This window comes from Trifolium pratense, linkage group LG2 (genome assembly GCF_020283565.1).
Source record: "Trifolium pratense cultivar HEN17-A07 linkage group LG2, ARS_RC_1.1, whole genome shotgun sequence".
NCBI lineage: Eukaryota > Viridiplantae > Streptophyta > Magnoliopsida > Fabales > Fabaceae > Trifolium > Trifolium pratense.
The window spans coordinates 8,609,505-8,627,786 of record NC_060060.1 but is presented as its reverse complement, the minus strand read 5'-3'; the positions used below and the strand labels follow the sequence as shown (position 1 = coordinate 8,627,786).

General features: G+C 35.8%; 1 long non-coding RNA gene across 4 annotated transcripts; it reads right to left on the bottom strand.

Annotated features, from left to right (window-relative positions):
* Positions 1 to 8,519: 8,519 nt before the first annotated feature.
* Positions 8,520 to 12,180, bottom strand: LOC123905757. 4 transcript variants are annotated; one of them, XR_006808493.1, is made up of 7 exons: positions 11,753 to 12,180; positions 10,948 to 11,025; positions 10,656 to 10,821; positions 9,834 to 10,018; positions 9,472 to 9,596; positions 9,043 to 9,107; positions 8,537 to 8,868 (listed from the first exon to the last, which is right to left on the bottom strand). It is a non-coding gene; the product is annotated as an uncharacterized LOC123905757 (long non-coding RNA). The 4 variants fall into 4 exon arrangements; XR_006808492.1 differs by lacking the exon at positions 9,043 to 9,107 and having other exon boundaries at positions 8,520 to 8,987; positions 11,753 to 12,179; XR_006808491.1 differs by having other exon boundaries at positions 8,536 to 9,107; positions 11,753 to 12,179.
* Positions 12,181 to 18,282: the final 6,102 nt, after the last annotated feature.

Here is an 18,282-nt window from a genome sequence, read left to right as displayed (position 1 = left end):
TTTATTGGACAAGTCCAATATCCTTCTTTATCAGACGAGTCTGATATCCCTAAATAATGCATGAATTTATGAATGCCATGCATTTACCAAACATATGATAATCACTTAGCACGAAGCTACTGCTCACTACATGGATAACATAATCCATTAAACTTCTTTATCAGACAAACTGATATTCTTCTTTATCGGACAACCCGATATACAAAAATACATATACTTCTTTGACATTTTATATAAATGCCATTACACAACACAATTATTAAACATATAATAATTCCAAACCAAAACGAAACCAAATACATGGATACACACACTTTACAAACATTAACAAAATTGCTGTCACAGAGCTGTTCGCTGAGCGAATCCGTAGCGAACCCGTAGCGAACACGTAGCGAACACGTAGCGAACACGTAGCGAACACGTTCGCTGTAGCGAACAGGTAGCGAACTACATCAGAGGGTTACAGGTACATGGCGAACATGTAGCGAACACGTAGCGAACTTATTCGCTAAGCGAATCCGTAGCGAATCCGTAGCGAACTTATTCGCTAAGCGAATCCGTAGCGAATCCGTAGCGAACTACACCAGAAAATATCTGTTCTTGAGTTTCTAAGGCGGTTTAACATTGATTCCACTCAAAAATACATCTAAACATGTTATAAATGCATAACAAGTGATCAATCATGTATATACCATACATATATACATGAATCAACAATCAAAAACACCAAAACACATCACACATACAAAATCATGTCAATTTCTTGCAAAATAAGCAAAGTTGCATAAACATGCAAAACCATCATCAAACATAAACATATTCCCTCCTAGATGTTCATTAAGCATACTAAGATGAAAAGACATGTTTATGATAAAGAAACTTCACCCAAAACCCCAAAGAAATTGGATGAGAGAGTTTAGGAATGGAGGCTAGACACCTCCCCTCTCTTGGATCACCCAAGCTTATGCTTAACCACTCTCACCTTAGATTGAAAGATGATTCTTGGCCTCTAAATCTCTTCTCCTTGCTTGTGTTCTTCTTCTTGCTCTCCTAGGGTTCTTGCTTTGCTTCTAAGCTTACAAACCTCACTTCTCATGAAAAATGAATTGTGAAACTATTCATGGCTTTGACTTGGTTACTTATACTACTCTCCAATTCTCTTGGTTCAAGCCCAACTTGCCTAAGCCCACTAAGCTTCTATCACACGCCCAAGCCCACTAACACGACAAAGGTTTCGCTCACAAACTTATGTTCGCGATAAATAATCATAGGTCGCGTAAATAAATATTTAACACTAACCCAAAATATATGCAAATATATAAAATATCGATTTACTAAAAATCGGGTCGTTACAACTCTACCCCCCTTAAAAGAATTTTGCCCTCGAAATTACCTAAGAGATAAAACAGAGAACGAACCCTCAACGCGGCATCTTCGGTTTCTTGCATACCGGACTCTTGTGACCTTCCTCGCCACAATTGAAACAAAACACTTTCACCCGACAAGCATCGGCCTTGTGCCCAAACTGTCCACAATTGAAACACTTGTCGCTTTTCCTCGGGCAATCATATGACATATGACCCCGCTCTCCACATTTGTAACAACTTCCACTTCCTTGCTTCTTCTTTCCACTTCCATTACCCTTGTTCTCATACGGCTTACCACGATCCAAACCTTTTCCTTTCCTATCATTCAGAACCTTATAGTAGTTGGTCTTGGCTTTGCTATCTTCATCACAAATCCTTGCCTTGGTCATAAGGGTCGGAAAATCCCTGATTTCAGAAAATCCAATCAAAAGCTTGATATCCGGACGAAGTCCACTCTCGAACTTGACACACTTATCCTCTTCGGCTTCCACCGTGTTGTAGTGTGGACTAAACACACACAAAGCTTCAAACTTAGCCGTATACTCGGCGACCGATAAATTTCCTTGCTTGAGCTCCATGAACTCGATCACTTTCTTATTCTTCACATCAGCCGGAAAGTACTTCCTTAAAAATTCCCTTTTGAAAGTTTCCCAAACAATAGCAACACCGTCCACTCCAATCCTGAGTTTCACATTCCTCCACCAAACGATTGCCTCCTCTCTAAGGGCATAAGTTCCCAAAGTAGTCTTGTTCTCCTCAGAACAACACATTGCTTCAAAGATGATCTCCACCTCATCTAACCACTTGATAGCCCCCTCCGGGTTATAGCCTCCGGTAAACAGAGTTGGTTTATGCGACATAAACCTTTCCAATCTTTTCTCACTATCCCTTCCCGGGTCATTATCCCTTACCACCAATGTAGTCAAAGCAGTCAAAGCTTGTGCAATCTGAGCGTTGGTCCTAGCAGCAGCCATGATTCCTGAACGAATCACAACTCAACGTTAGAATGTATTAACAGTGTACCCAACACATGCTTCATACAAGAGAAAGAAAATCCTAATGGCTCACATGAACCGACCTGCTCTGATACCAACTATTGTAACACCCCGAACTAACTACCCTTAAAAACGTGATCTTAAAAACTTTTTAAAGATAAGTAGCCGGAGCGCTACGGAAAAACATTTTTAAAAACGATCGTGCACATGACACGAAACGTCGCAGCGGAAAACATAACATAAAGGGATTTTCAAAGCAATGAACAAAATAGTTCAAAAGATAATTCATTAACATAAAACATAAGTTAAGATGTTCGCATCGATATACGACGGAATACAAACGATCCCCGACTCGATGTTACAACATACCAGAGCACTAATATACATCTCAACCAAACTAAACTTAACAAAACTATACAAAGGTAGCCTACACTAGCTCCTCACCAAAAGTGCTCCACACAAAAACGATCTACAGCTAAAGCTCGATCGAAACCTCGACCTGAATACCTGAACCCCCAAAGGTCCAGCACATAACAAATAGGTAGAGAGTTAGTAAACATAATCACATACATACGAATATAGAAACGCACCTATATTCAACCTATCACATATTACTAACTCACACACATGCTTCCATAAGCAACACACCAGATAACACATACTCACAAATACACAACCAGATAGTTTCGCGTCGTTTCGGACCACACAAAGAACTCACATAACACATAACACATAATTGCACATTTACTCAAATGCGACTAATGCCAAACATTCAATGTCATGCCAACCTAGACACGACTAATGCATGTGGTACCATCTTCTTTATCAAGGAACTTACCATTGATATCCTTCTTTATTGGACAAGTCCAATATCCTTCTTTATCAGACGAGTCTGATATCCCTAAATAATGCATGAATTTATGAATGCCATGCATTTACCAAACATATGATAATCACTTAGCACGAAGCTACTGCTCACTACATGGATAACATAATCCATTAAACTTCTTTATCAGACAAACTGATATTCTTCTTTATCGGACAACCCGATATACAAAAATACATATACTTCTTTGACATTTTATATAAATGCCATTACACAACACAATTATTAAACATATAATAATTCCAAACCAAAACGAAACCAAATACATGGATACACACACTTTACAAACATTAACAAAATTGCTGTCACAGAGCTGTTCGCTGAGCGAATCCGTAGCGAACCCGTAGCGAACACGTAGCGAACACGTAGCGAACACGTAGCGAACACGTTCGCTGTAGCGAACAGGTAGCGAACTACATCAGAGGGTTACAGGTACATGGCGAACATGTAGCGAACACGTAGCGAACTTATTCGCTAAGCGAATCCGTAGCGAATCCGTAGCGAACTTATTCGCTAAGCGAATCCGTAGCGAATCCGTAGCGAACTACACCAGAAAATATCTGTTCTTGAGTTTCTAAGGCGGTTTAACATTGATTCCACTCAAAAATACATCTAAACATGTTATAAATGCATAACAAGTGATCAATCATGTATATACCATACATATATACATGAATCAACAATCAAAAACACCAAAACACATCACACATACAAAATCATGTCAATTTCTTGCAAAATAAGCAAAGTTGCATAAACATGCAAAACCATCATCAAACATAAACATATTCCCTCCTAGATGTTCATTAAGCATACTAAGATGAAAAGACATGTTTATGATAAAGAAACTTCACCCAAAACCCCAAAGAAATTGGATGAGAGAGTTTAGGAATGGAGGCTAGACACCTCCCCTCTCTTGGATCACCCAAGCTTATGCTTAACCACTCTCACCTTAGATTGAAAGATGATTCTTGGCCTCTAAATCTCTTCTCCTTGCTTGTGTTCTTCTTCTTGCTCTCCTAGGGTTCTTGCTTTGCTTCTAAGCTTACAAACCTCACTTCTCATGAAAAATGAATTGTGAAACTATTCATGGCTTTGACTTGGTTACTTATACTACTCTCCAATTCTCTTGGTTCAAGCCCAACTTGCCTAAGCCCACTAAGCTTCTATCACACGCCCAAGCCCACTAACACGACAAAGGTTTCGCTCACAAACTTATGTTCGCGATAAATAATCATAGGTCGCGTAAATAAATATTTAACACTAACCCAAAATATATGCAAATATATAAAATATCGATTTACTAAAAATCGGGTCGTTACACTGTCCATATATAGAGAGTTCAAAACAAACTCCGTCACCGGCTTCACCACGTAGTATCTCTCCTTGAAACCCCGAGCAGACTCCACGAACATCTTAAATATCTTGCTCGATTGATGCTTCAAGGAAATCCAACCTTGCTGGTCCCCGACTTTCTGTCGTTGGATTTTGAAGATATAGAAGAATAAAGAGACGGTGGCCTCCACCTCCAGATACCGACAAAGAATCTGGTACGCCCGGATGAACGCCAGCGCGTTTGGATGAAGCTGGGAGGGAGCTACCTTTAACCGGCCAAAAATCTCGGCTTCGAGGTTGTTAAAGGGCAATCGATATCCCATCTCCTTGAACGCCATTTCGTACATGGTAAATCCACCTTCAGTGTACGGCGAACAAATCCGCTCCCCTTCAGCAGGCATATGGACCTCCTAGTTAACCGGACCAACCCCCTCGACAATAGTAAAGAGCCGAGGATCCTGAGCGGTAATTGTCGAAGCAATGCCCCTCGGCTCGGGCGCAACCCAGGCCAGCTATGGATCTGTTATGGTGTCGACCAGCTTGTGTTTTGACGTTGCTTGGCTCCCCGTCGCCTCCTCTGTGTCTGACATTTTGTATACCTGAAAAGCAGCGAAAAGACAGTGAATTCGACAATCATCAAATCCACCCTTTCACCGCAGATCAAGTGAAAGGGCGTAGGATAGGGCGAGGACGCTGTCCCCGACCAAAAGCCCTCATCAAAATGGCAAACAAAGACAAAACAGAGGAAACGAGGAGAAAGCCCAAAAACGGGGAAGGTCCCCGACACAAGCTATCAAAAGTTGCTCGACGCTCAGAAACAAACTTATTTTGCATAAAACCTCAAGTTAAAAACGGGGAGAGGCTCCCCGACACAGAGTTTTCTACAAACTCATTTATCTACACATTTTTCAAGGAAGTAACGGGGAGACGCTCCCCGACATAGAGTTTACTCAAACTCATTTTTCAGCTAATAAATTCTCAAGTCAAAAACGGGGAGAAGGTCCCCGACATTCATACAACTTGCAAAGATAACAAACTTCGCCAAGGCAAAAATGGAGAAAAGCTCCCCGACACAAGGTTCAACTAGCCTATTTCGTTGCTACGATGAACGGGGAGAAATAGCGATTCAATTCTCCCCGACAAAATAATGGTTGTAACGGGGAGAGGAAACAACATTTCTCTCCACGACACAAAACTCTCAGAATTCTAGAAATTCATCACAATGTTCATCGAGGTTCTTCGTTTTTCCAGAAAATAGAAGAAATATGGGTAAAACCCAGAATAACAATAATACCACAACACATAGAAACGACATTCAGCTATCAAAGTACCAAAAGCAAACTAACATGATGGATTTAGCAAATACCAAAACTAACAAACACATAATACAAATGGGTCACGATGAACCCAAGATTCCAGAACGTGAAGCTACAACAATCGCACACTCAAATCTGCGCACGATGGGTGATTAGAAACCCAAAATAGAGAAACTCAACATAAACATGTTTTGGAAACAACCCAAGATCTAAACATAAACATAAACCCAAATGACAAAAGCAAGGCATAACACACAAAAGATTGGAACTTTGCTTACCTTTTGTCAAGAAGAGGATTTGAATTGTGGATGTTGAAACGCAAGAAGTAGGAACCTGAGGTTGCTTAGAACGTTTGAAGTATAAGCAGCAACAACGAACAACAGAGAAGAAGTGAAAAGATGAAAATGACTCTTCCTTCTCATATTTATAGGCCCAACAAGTTGGTGCACCCTACTTCACGAGGCAATACATCCCATCGCATTGCAGCCGCTGATCAAATCCAACAGCCACGATCAAATTCATCAAATGGCTAGGATCCAATCTTGTTAAAACGAAAGGTCATGACGTATCCAACGGCTCACATGCCTCCTCGTAAAACGAGACAACTGCCGCATATTCCCAATGTCATCATTACTCTTCCCACTAGCACACACACGTGTCAAGATCAGACGAAACGTCTGTCTTTTCACATCCCATCGAGCAGAACCACGCGTCTCTCGAGGGATTCGTCGCTATCCCCAACGTAATTATCTCCCCGACGTTGCGGACAAGCGCGAATTACGGGCAAGCGAAACAAACATAAATGAGCGTGCCCGCAAAAACAGGCAGCATCAGTTAGATGCAACTTACACAACACTTTCCCGGCAACTAGTCGAGGAACTGGAAAAGCCAATGACTTTCAAAGGCAAAATCTCTTCCCCGTAAGCTCCTCCACGAACATCGTGGCACGCGCTACGAGCTAAGGAAAACTTCCCCCTTTGAAAAGTTCTCCTCGTCATGCCACAGAGGAATTTACGAGCAACATACATACTCTCCTCGCGCAAACGAGCAACAATCATAATCAATTATGAACTCCTCCAAGGATTGACGGGGAAAACAACTCCTCGACATGCGGGCCTGGACCTTAAGTCATTACTCATACGCCTAGGAGCAACGACTTGGGGGGCTCCTGTTCTGGACTGGGCCAAGGGCTGGCCCAATCCCTTCTGCCCGACGTTTAGGGCACAGCCCAATAAGGGGAGACTTCCCCGACACGTCAGCCAATGACGTGTCCTGCTCGACTTAACGGATTAGCACCACGTTAACCACGTGCTCATACATCCGCGCATGTTGATCCACTCCTACGTAGCTTAACAGCTAAGCAGCACGTTTAGCACGTGCTCCTTTATCCAACCACAGCTGTCACAGAGCTTATCCCTTACCCGCGAATAGCGGAACGGCTCCAACCAAGATAGAGGCAAATAACGGCCTTCCCCTACGATACAGGGACTATCTTGGCAGTTGAGTCTATTGGGCCGGTTATCCCAGCCCAATAGACCAACCTTTGGCCCAGCGCTGGGGGCACTATATAAGCTCTCCTAGACAGGAGAGCCAGGTATTCTGATTCATTACTCAATATACTTTCTCTCTCTTCTTTTGTATCTCTTGTTCTCTTGCTGACTTAGGCATCGGAGCACCTGCAGGTACAAACCCCCCCTTCGGTGTGAAAGCTTGCTCAACGGACCGGCCTCAACCTTTCTGATCATCAGGTTAGATCAATTATATAATTATTATAATCTATTCAACTTTGTTGTCAACAACAATGATGTTGTATATCATTCATCTCTATTCAACTTTAACGTATAATACCAGAAAATCTTAAGCCCATAAGATTTCAATCTCAAGATTCATTGTTTCAGGAAAATTTTATTAAACTCATATGATTTGAAACAAATTGAGCAATATTAATGGATTTGATTCATCTGAATCGAGTAGTAATAGTGGTAGCATATGCGGCGGTGGCAAGATTTGTTTTCAAGTTTTTAAAAACTTTAAGTTTTGGTGTTTTGTTTTAGACAATTTGAATCAAAATTTAAATTATAAAAGTATTACAAATCGTTTTTGTGATGTTTCTGGGTAATTAATTGTTAATTTTGACGTTTAAATGACCTGAAACCGTCGGATATTTTGCAGTAAATCGCGGGTCCAGAACCGAGTCGATGTGACCCGGGGCTAAAGGTTGAAGAAGAGCAACTTGTTTTATTGTATTTTTATCGGAACTTTGTTTATAAATATATTATCACTACTAGAAAAGCAGGATTTAGAGTCGGCCAGAAACCGACGCTAAAGGGTCAAAAACTGACGCTAACATGCATTTAGAGTCGGATTAGCGTCGGGGTTGACTCTAAAAGGCTTGAAGCTAAACTGTAGCGTCGGTTCTAAGCCATCCGACTCTATTTTAGAGTCGGTTGAGCCGATTCTAAATCCGACTCTACTCTTGGCCGACGCTTTATATGTGAATCTCAAAAAAGTCAACCAAATCATATGGCTTCGGCCCATCCGACTCTAAAGTCAATGTTTGTAAAGTCAACATTTGCACTAGAGTCGGGCTATCCGACGCTAAATTGAAAAAAAAAATAAAAAAAATGAAAAAAATCATTTACCAACCTGTTTTGTTACATAGTGTTGCACCTGATACTAAGAAAATTACAAAGCAACAAATTTGCCACAAAAAGTTATATTACAAATACAAGATAATTCAAAATAAATTAATATTGTGTTATAAAATAAAATGGCATTAATAACCCAATTGCATCCAGTACCGCATTCCCATCATGCAACTAGATAATTTGTTAAGATTACAGGATATCATCCCATGCATGACATATCAAAGATAGCAACTATAATGAAATAATTGAGAAACAAGAAACATTTGTGAACAAGATCTTCAAGCCTTGACCACTAGAAGAAAGAACTTAAAAACACCCGGCTAGCTACAACAAACACCAATAAAGTGTCAAAGCGAAAATTAAATTAGCACCAGTAGCAGCAACACCAAACAGATGGATACACTAAGGCCTCCCTTAAAAGGAAAAAAGCCTTAAGCCTTCACCTAAAAAACCAGAAAACCAGAAACTAATACACATGAGAAGAGTTAGAGAAAAAACCACATAAACTATATGAGTGTGATTCTGTTCCCAAATCCTAGCTCCTTGTATACTTGATCACTTTCCTAATTATACGCAGTCAAATAAATCAGCTGATAACAAGAAGTGAATGATATTTCTTTAAGATCGTCCACATAGAGGCATCTAGTCTACCATAATAGTTTAGAAGCAAACAAGTATCTAACTAAGCATACCCCAGATGGCTTCAATAGCTCATGAACCCATGAACGACTCTATTCATTACTGGAAAATATATATGTGCTTAAAACAGAGATAACTAACAAAACCAAAATGAATAATATTGAGACAAGCTATCAACACATGCATTATCAGCAACTATGGCAAGCTATCAACACATTATCAAAGAAAGTTTAAGATAGTCTAACATATCAACACATTTAAGATAGTTAAACATTATCATTGTCTTACTTGGATAGCTTGCTGCATGAAAAATATAGCAATGAGTATGCAAAAAACTCTCCCACAATGAGCTTTGTGTGTATAATGCCACATATGGAAGTGGATGACAAAGTTTGAACAACTTAGAATACACTCTGCAAGTGCAAAACAACAATGACATACATTTTAGTTCTGACATGTTGCTAGAGTTCTTTACTTTTATTTTAGTCAATCAAAACATTTCAAAATAAAAAGAATATACTTAAATTAAGAATATTCAATACTAGAGAAGTAAACAATATGTATCTTGTGAGATCCAAAATCCTGTAAAGGGATCAAAATTTATGAAAGTTATATTTCAATTATAGTATATATGTAATTTTAGAATATACCTTAATCTTGCTTTGATTCCACATGTCCAATCATGCTAATAGCACATTAGCCTCACTTAGATTGTTCTTGATTCTTTCATACTATCTTTTTCTCACCAAAAAGAATGATATAATCAAGTAATGTTGAGTATTTGCTTACACCACACCATGTCAAGTCATGTAATCTTGTCCCATGTCCAGAATACCTAAAGTCCAACAATAAGGTGGTGACATCAGTGTCAAACTGGTGGAACATATGCAAGTGATAAAGGAGATTTCATTGAATGTAAATGCATGAACCAACAAAATTTGGCAGTCCATGTATAATCGTGGAGTTAAAACAGTTACAAAGAAACAAACAAGTAAAACTGCTATGTAAGCTATAAACCTTGAGTAAATGTCTCAATGTTGCTCTTAACGGTGGTGGTTGTGTCAGTGCATTCTCCTAACTGAAGCTGCGTAAGCTTTGAACTAATGCTAGAAAAGGAAATTATAATTGCACTATGAATACACATTAATCAAAGCCAAAAAAAAGTGGGAGTAATATGCACTAGGATTATAATAAACCTCAACACTATTGTTGTTGCTGCATATTCAAGTAATTACAAGTGTCCTTTAATTGTATTTAGATAGATTTTAATTCTTCCTCGTCTCAAAATGAATCTATATTTGTTTTGGAATATCATTATACTACTTTTTACTTTCTACCTAAAGAGCCAAGGAGATGCTACAATTAAAATTGGCAGGACATATACTTTTCACATCCTACATAATTTTTTAATCAGAGGTACATGAAATTATTTAATTATAATGAAGTTGTTTACATGTGAATTTAATACTTACAAGTTCAAGTGCCACTTCAATATGATCCTTGCGGCCTGAGGTGTAGACCGCTCTGCCTCTTGACGAAGCTCGGTGGTCTTATTTTGATCGAAGAATTTCAAGAACTAGTCACTGATTTCGTATTGCATAATTAATGGCCTTCGCAACTTCAATGGGAGGAATGAGCCTGCAAAGTATTGATAAAATCATAGAGTTACGGATCAATCTTGAGATAACAATGCATCATGCAGTGACAATTATCTAATCAGTCAAATGAGGGGTTAATTAAGATTGTTTCATATATGTAACTTACCCTTTACTATAAAGTCGTATAATGATCTTCCTATCATCATCTCTCCTTGGCACAAGAGGAGGAAAAATAGATGGTCATCTGTTATCACAAAAAATAGAAGAACTAAATAATAATAATAATAATAATTTAAGAAACAAATCAAACATGACATAGTTCTCTGCATAATTATGCAGAAAATCCAAAGGTACCATAAATGCTTAGATAAGCCTAATGATCAACTTCATTTGATTCATTAATCAAACAATTAGCACTGTGAGGCCTACAAGCAGAAGTAGGCAGATGATTCATTTCACATTGTGAAGCTCAAATACAAAAAGGACAGCAATAACCAAACCAAGCCCACTTCTAAAGCTACAAAATTTCACTCATTTCTCAAATTTACTCAAATTTTCAATATTCAAAACTCAAATTAAATCTCTATTTTCTTGCAGATCAAATTGCCAGTTACGAATGAATTAAATTGAAACCATAAACAATTAAAACATTAACAGTTCAACAATTAAATTAAGTAATAAGTTGTTAATTCCACACTCAACATGTAACTCAAGTCATAAAATGTTAATCATATATTTATATTTTATACCAACAAAAGCCCACACAACTATTAGTGAGATAAGAAATCAAGTATCTAAGTCAATCCCAACAGGGTAATTATTGAAATTTACAAGTTAACAAACAACAAATCTGCAAAACAGTTCTAGAATGACAACAACACAATCATCTCATTAGCTTAAACAAGATAAACTACTAATACACCAACATAAAAAACCAAATCACTGAAACCCTAGCAATAGAGTTTACTAACCGATAAATGGGTAAGATGAAGGATGTTTGAATCGGAATCAGAAGGAGAAATGAATGGTTTCATTAAAGAAAAAATCACTGAAACCCTAGGAATAGAGTTTACTAACTAATAAATGGGTAAGACGAAGGATGTTTGAATCGAAATCAGAAGGAGAAGCCGAATTGATAGCTAGATTGATGTGGTTGATGATGGCGTCTAGGCAAGGTCGGAAATGGAGCGAAGCAGATGGGGTGTTGAGGTGTACTACAACGAAGATGGTGGGATAGAGATTCTCGTGGACGCGGTGGTGCGTGTGTTGGTTCGCCGGCTTCTGGAAACCTACTGGCGGCGATATTTTGTGATATGGTTGTGAGAGTGAACACAAGACAGATCGATGTGAATATGTGAGGGAATGGAGTTAATGTTTGGTCAAAGAGGAATTAGGGTTGAATTAGATATGTTATTTTTATTTGTTTTAAAAACATAGCATCGGATGGGCCGAAGCTATTTGGGTCATTCATTAAGAAAGAATGGTTTTTCAATTAGGAAAATGTAAAAATTATTAAAAAATAAAATAAAAGCACTAGAGTGGGCTTAGCTGACGCTAAACCGACGCTATTAGCGTCGGTGTCGGGGGCCGACGCTAATTTCCGACTCTAAAAAGCTGATTTCTAGTAGTGTATATAATGCACTAAAATGCAAAACTTGTCATCACGGCGTAGCGGTTGTTGTCTTTTTCCCTCATCAAGGTGTCTTGAGTTTGAGTCTCATTTGCTTCTTCTTTTTGTGAATTATATATTTTTTATAACAGATTTGAAAATACAGAAGAAAAAAAAACAAAAGCCAACGCCGTAGATAAGTTTCGAATCCTCAACCTGAACGAAATTAGGAATTGCGAAACCACTAGGCTATGAGACTTTACTGTTAAATGTTGCACTCGCTAATTATCTATTTCGTTGGATCTGCTGTAATATTTGAATACAAATAAATATCTATCTACTACTACTAATATTTTTTTGTTGGTAAGGCACTACTACTAATATATATATATATATATATATATATAAATGTATAAAGAATATAAAATAAATTAAAAAATATTTCATGCTTAAAAATAAAATAAAAAATATATAGAAAGAATATAAGATAGTAATAAAAAAATAACATGCCTGAAAATAGAAAAAAAAATCTACTACTAATCTACTTCTCAATATAAAAAAATTGATTCCTAACAAATTTATTCTTAGTATGTTTAACCACATTCCAAGTTTTCTATCACTAAAAAATATATGTAAAAAAATATAGAAAGAATATAACATAGATACAATAAAATTATGATATGCTTAAAAATAGGAATAAAACATAGCAATAAAAATATTATATAAAGTGAGAATTGATTCTCTCAAGTGTAATTTACACTTGAGAGAATAAAGTGTGGTTTATTACCATTGATCAAGAGAGAGAAACATATAAAAATTTAGAGAAAATGAATTTAGATGGTGTTAGATTACACTTTATTCTCTCGAGTGTAAATCACACTTGAAAGAATCTATTCCCATATAAAGTTTAGTTAATAAAGAATAACATAAAAAATATAGAAAGAATATAGGATAAATACAATAAAAATATGATATGCTTAAAAATAGAAATAAAACAGAACAATAAAAAGATCAAAGAAAATTTAGTCAATAAAAATATACATAAAAATCATAGAAAGAATAGGATGAATAGAACAAAAAGAAAACACATATTAATTCCTTTTCTAATCAAAAAAATTGGATAAATATTGGTCATTGATAATTATAATCAAATTATTCATTTAATAAGTTTTACAAGAACTAACATAATTAATAATATTATATAACAATTTTTAAATTATTTTATTCTAAATAAATTTTTCACTGTAATATAATGACAAAATTAAATATCCGATAAAAATCAACAGACTCGTACGAATGCACATGTCTTTAAACTAGTTCTGAATTAAATGTCAAAGACTAGAATTAATATTCCTTCAATTAAATCTGAGTATAACCATCATAGACAAGAGTTAATAGTGTTTAAGTTGAACAATAGTATAATCCTCGGTCAAAGACTAAGGCTAATAGTGCTTTAGTTGAATCGGGGTATAATCTTCAATCAAATATTAGGGTTAATAATGCTTTTGTTGAATTGGAGTATAATCTTAAGTCAAATTATAATTTATTTTTTAATTTTACTTTATTTTTATAGTTTTTAAGTTCATATTTTCTACCTTTAAATGTCATTTTACTCGAATAATAATTTTTATTTGTTAAAAAAATCTAGACATAAAAGTGGAACCGGTGTTCGAATTCTAAACACATAATTTTTTCACATTGAAAAATGTAAAATTCCGGCTACTAGATTACTTGACCCAAAATAATAATATAATTTATTTAAAAATATACACCGGACAATGACTTTAATAAATTAAATTTATTGATTTAACAAGTTTTACAAGAGCACAATAATTTCAGTTATAAACTAACAATAATTTTTAACAATTTTTTAAATATTTTATTTTAAATAAATTATCTACCTTAATATAATAATGAATTCTCTAAATTATTTAAGAAACTAAATTACTTTACATTATACAATTTTCTTCGAAATTGTATCTTTACATCACACATTACAATATATAATATTAGAGTTTTGATGACAATCAATTATATGATGTTTTTAGTAGTAATTTAGGATAGTTCTAATAGTAATTGAAGCCCCAAAAGCAAGCAAATACTTGGAAAAGTGAACTTATTTAGCCCAGAAGCAAGAAAAGTGGAAAAAGCAGCAAAAAAGGGGCAAAAACGTAATAAACAGTGCAAGAACGATAATTGATGAGGTCTTAGTGTAGGATTAGAAAGCTTAGTCAGTATCTGAGACCATTAAATTCAGTATCTGAGGTGTTAGTGTAGGATTAGAAATCTTAGTCAAGAACGATAATTTCTACCTGAAGTTAGAGTTAGGACTAGTTTAAGGCACACGTGATAGCTTGCGACACAATTGAGCCTTAAGGGTAAGGATACCCAAGTCTAAACGAAAAAGTAGAACCAATTGGGGCGATGATGAATAAGCAAAGTAAGGCAACTTAAACTAGGCTCTGACCAGTTTGTAATAGAAATAGGAACGATTGCTTCTGAACCTATTTTATAAAACTAATCTTGATAGAGGCGAACAAGGGAATTAACCACCAAACAGGAGTAAGGGAGAAATTCGAAAACACTTAACCATCCCGCGTGGACATATATGCACCTTTTTACTTTCATAGTCATTTATTTTCATGCTATTTATTTTTATCAGCACAAATATCTCTAAACAACAAAGCAAATGCAAAACTATTTCTAAGCGAAACTAGTAATTTTGGCATAATCCCTGTGGAGGACGATAACTTATCACTTTATTACTTTGTTGCGATTCTGTGCACTTGCAGAGCCACCATCAAGTTTATAAAAAAAAAAATAGAGTTTCTACAGAAAAAAAATATAATATTAAAGTTTATACAAAAAAATTAGTTTCTAAAAAATGGATACAAAAAATTATTATAGAGGTTTTCACAAAAATTAAGTAATTAATAAAATTTACCAATAAATTTATTAATATATAGATATGGGCATTAGTAAAAACATATATATATATATATATGGGCAGAAAATTAAGTAATTAATAAATTTTCACAAAAAAAATGGCATAGCAGGAGCTTGAACACACGGCCTGCTAATAGAGGTACCGTTGAGTTACCGCAGCGGCAAAAATGCTACTTATGTCAGTAATTAGTTTCTTGGTATATATAAAAGTTAAATACAAGTTTGCTCGTAATTTATGGTGCTGGTTAGCTACTATTCTGAACTTAACTTTACAATTTCAATCCATGGATGATATTTGGCATTTATGTGACAATGGTTGGTCACCTCAATGTAAAATCACAATCAAAGCTGCTCTAATTAACCTTTTGAATGCTATCTGATTTGCTAGAAATAATGCTTGTTTCAACAACAAAGTTACTCATTGGAAGTCTGCAGTAACATGGATCATATCTAGCACTTCCCTTGCAGGTAACATTTCTAGTTGTGTTTCCTCCTCTTCTATGAGAGATTTTATGATTCTTAAGTGTTTCAATGTCAAGTTACATCCTCCAAATCCCCTAGTCATCAAAGAGGTTATTTGGCAACCTCCTTTAGAGCATTGGGTAAAATGTAACACAGATGGTGCATTCAATAACCATAAATCTTCTTGTGGCGGTATTTTTAGAAACCACAAGGCAGAATCTTTATGTTGTTTTGCTGAGAATATAGGCCTAAAGTCAGCTTTTATGGCTGAACTTTGTGGAGCCATGACAGCTATTGAAATAGCCAATGGTAGGAATTGGAAGAACCTTTGGCTAGAGACAGACTCAACTCTTGTGGTTATGGCCTTTAAGTCATCTGAATTAGTGCCTTGGGAACTAAGTAACAGGTGGATGAATTGTAACTTACTAACTAGAAATATGAATTTTGTGGTTTCACATGTTTATAGGGAAGGAAATCAATGTGTTGATGGATTAGCAAACATTGGGCTGAATCTTGATAGGTTTACCATTTGGTTTGACATTCCATCAGAAATTAGAAGTTTTTTTGATGACAATAGTTTGGGTAAACCTAGTTTTAGATTTTCTAGTTCCTAAGGAGGTTTTGGCCTAGTCCCCGTCCTTCTTTTGTATACATCTTCTTTTCATCTATGTTTTATATATTTTGAGGTGGTAGCATGCTACGCCTCTTTTTGGGAAAAAAAAAAGTTAAATACAAAAAGACCATCTTCAACCTTCGGCAGCTTACTGATGTCACCTGAATTCTCACCCGGATATGTATATTAAAACCCGCACGATTCAGATCAATTTAATATAAAAAACCACCATTAATAATCAATAAAATTCATTCAAATAATTTCTTATTTTAATTTTGATTAAAAAAATGTTAAATCAAATACCAAAACCCAAATACAAATACTCAGAATTGCTGAAGAACTTCACCTAGATTTTGTTGAAGAAATACCCGGATTCAATACTCTAACGATCTTAATACAAAATTATTAAGTTTTAATCATCAAAATTATTAAGGTAGTGCGGCAGATAGAGTGTTTGCCTTGTGTCGGAATGAGGATTACGCTACTATAGGTAGAGTGGCTACGCTGTTATGGAGTATATGGCATAACCGGAATGATAAAATTTGGAATGATAATGTTAGAAGTCCAAACCAAATTGGTCGGGCTGCGTTTGATCATTGGAACAAGTGGTTTGCAGTCCATAAGTTGCAAAGTAACGATGATCATGATGTTCCGCTTGTCAGCATCAATCGGTGGGAAAAGCCTCGTATAGGATGGTTAAAGTGCAAAGTAGATGCAACATTTTTTGTCGGTGCAGGTAGGACCGCGATGGGTGCTTGTTTTCGTAATAATTTTGGTGAGTTTATTGCTGGAATTACGCAGTGGCAGCAACTGACTTTATCAACAGAGGAGGGTGGAGCATGGGCATTATTGCAAGCTATGAATGAAGCTAAGAGTAGAGGTTTTGAAAGCGTCCAATTTGAAAGTGACTCTCAAGTGTTGGTTGATGCTATTCGTATCAAACGGCGAGGCAACTCAGAGTTTCTTTCAATCGTTAATGAAATTATTCTTGTTATGTTATCATGTGTGAACTTTGAAGTTAAGTTTATTAGGAGACAAGTGAATTCGGTTGCTCACACTTTAGCTAGGGCGGCCAATTCATGTACTAGTTTCCATAGATTTGAGATTATTCCTTCATGTATTGAACTTTTGATAATTAATGAAATGCAGTAAGTTTGTTTGGTTCAAAAAAAAAGTAAAAATTCGCGAACTTGTGAAGCCCATAACAAGAAAAAGTTTTTCTTTGATTACTCTATATGGTTGTTGAAAAAACACAAGATCTGTGACATTAAATTCCTAAAACCACGATCTACAAAAGCCTTATAATATTTCACAGCAATTTGTTGCATATCATGTTTTGAAATTAAAAAAAAATGAAAATTATCTTAAAATTAACAAAAGAAGAAGATGGATTAAAATAAAAACCAGTGTTTAAATTAGAGGGTGTTTTTGCAATTACATTATTCTAACTTACTAGGCTTGTAAATTTTATATTGTTTATTGCATAAATAATAGAAGATAGATGGATGGTCTAGATTGCGCAACTCAAATGAATAACTTAGTCCATTTTAATGTAATGAGTAGGTAATAATTTGGTATTATAGTTAAAATTTACTTAATTCCATGTGGATGAATTTGATTGGTGCCATATCAGCATAGGGCAACTACCCTCAATTTAGGTGAGGGTAGAGAAGTAGTCACCATTATAAATACCTGAATGATGAATCATGAACTAGAATCAATGATTAGAGTCTCAGTAGTACTATGGAAGACGCAATAAATGTTATTAATAAATCAACCTGTCTAATTTCTTTATGCAAAAGTGAGAAAAAATAATTTTTCTTTTATCTATATATATAAATCCTAGATAGTTGTGGAATTGCATATCTAAA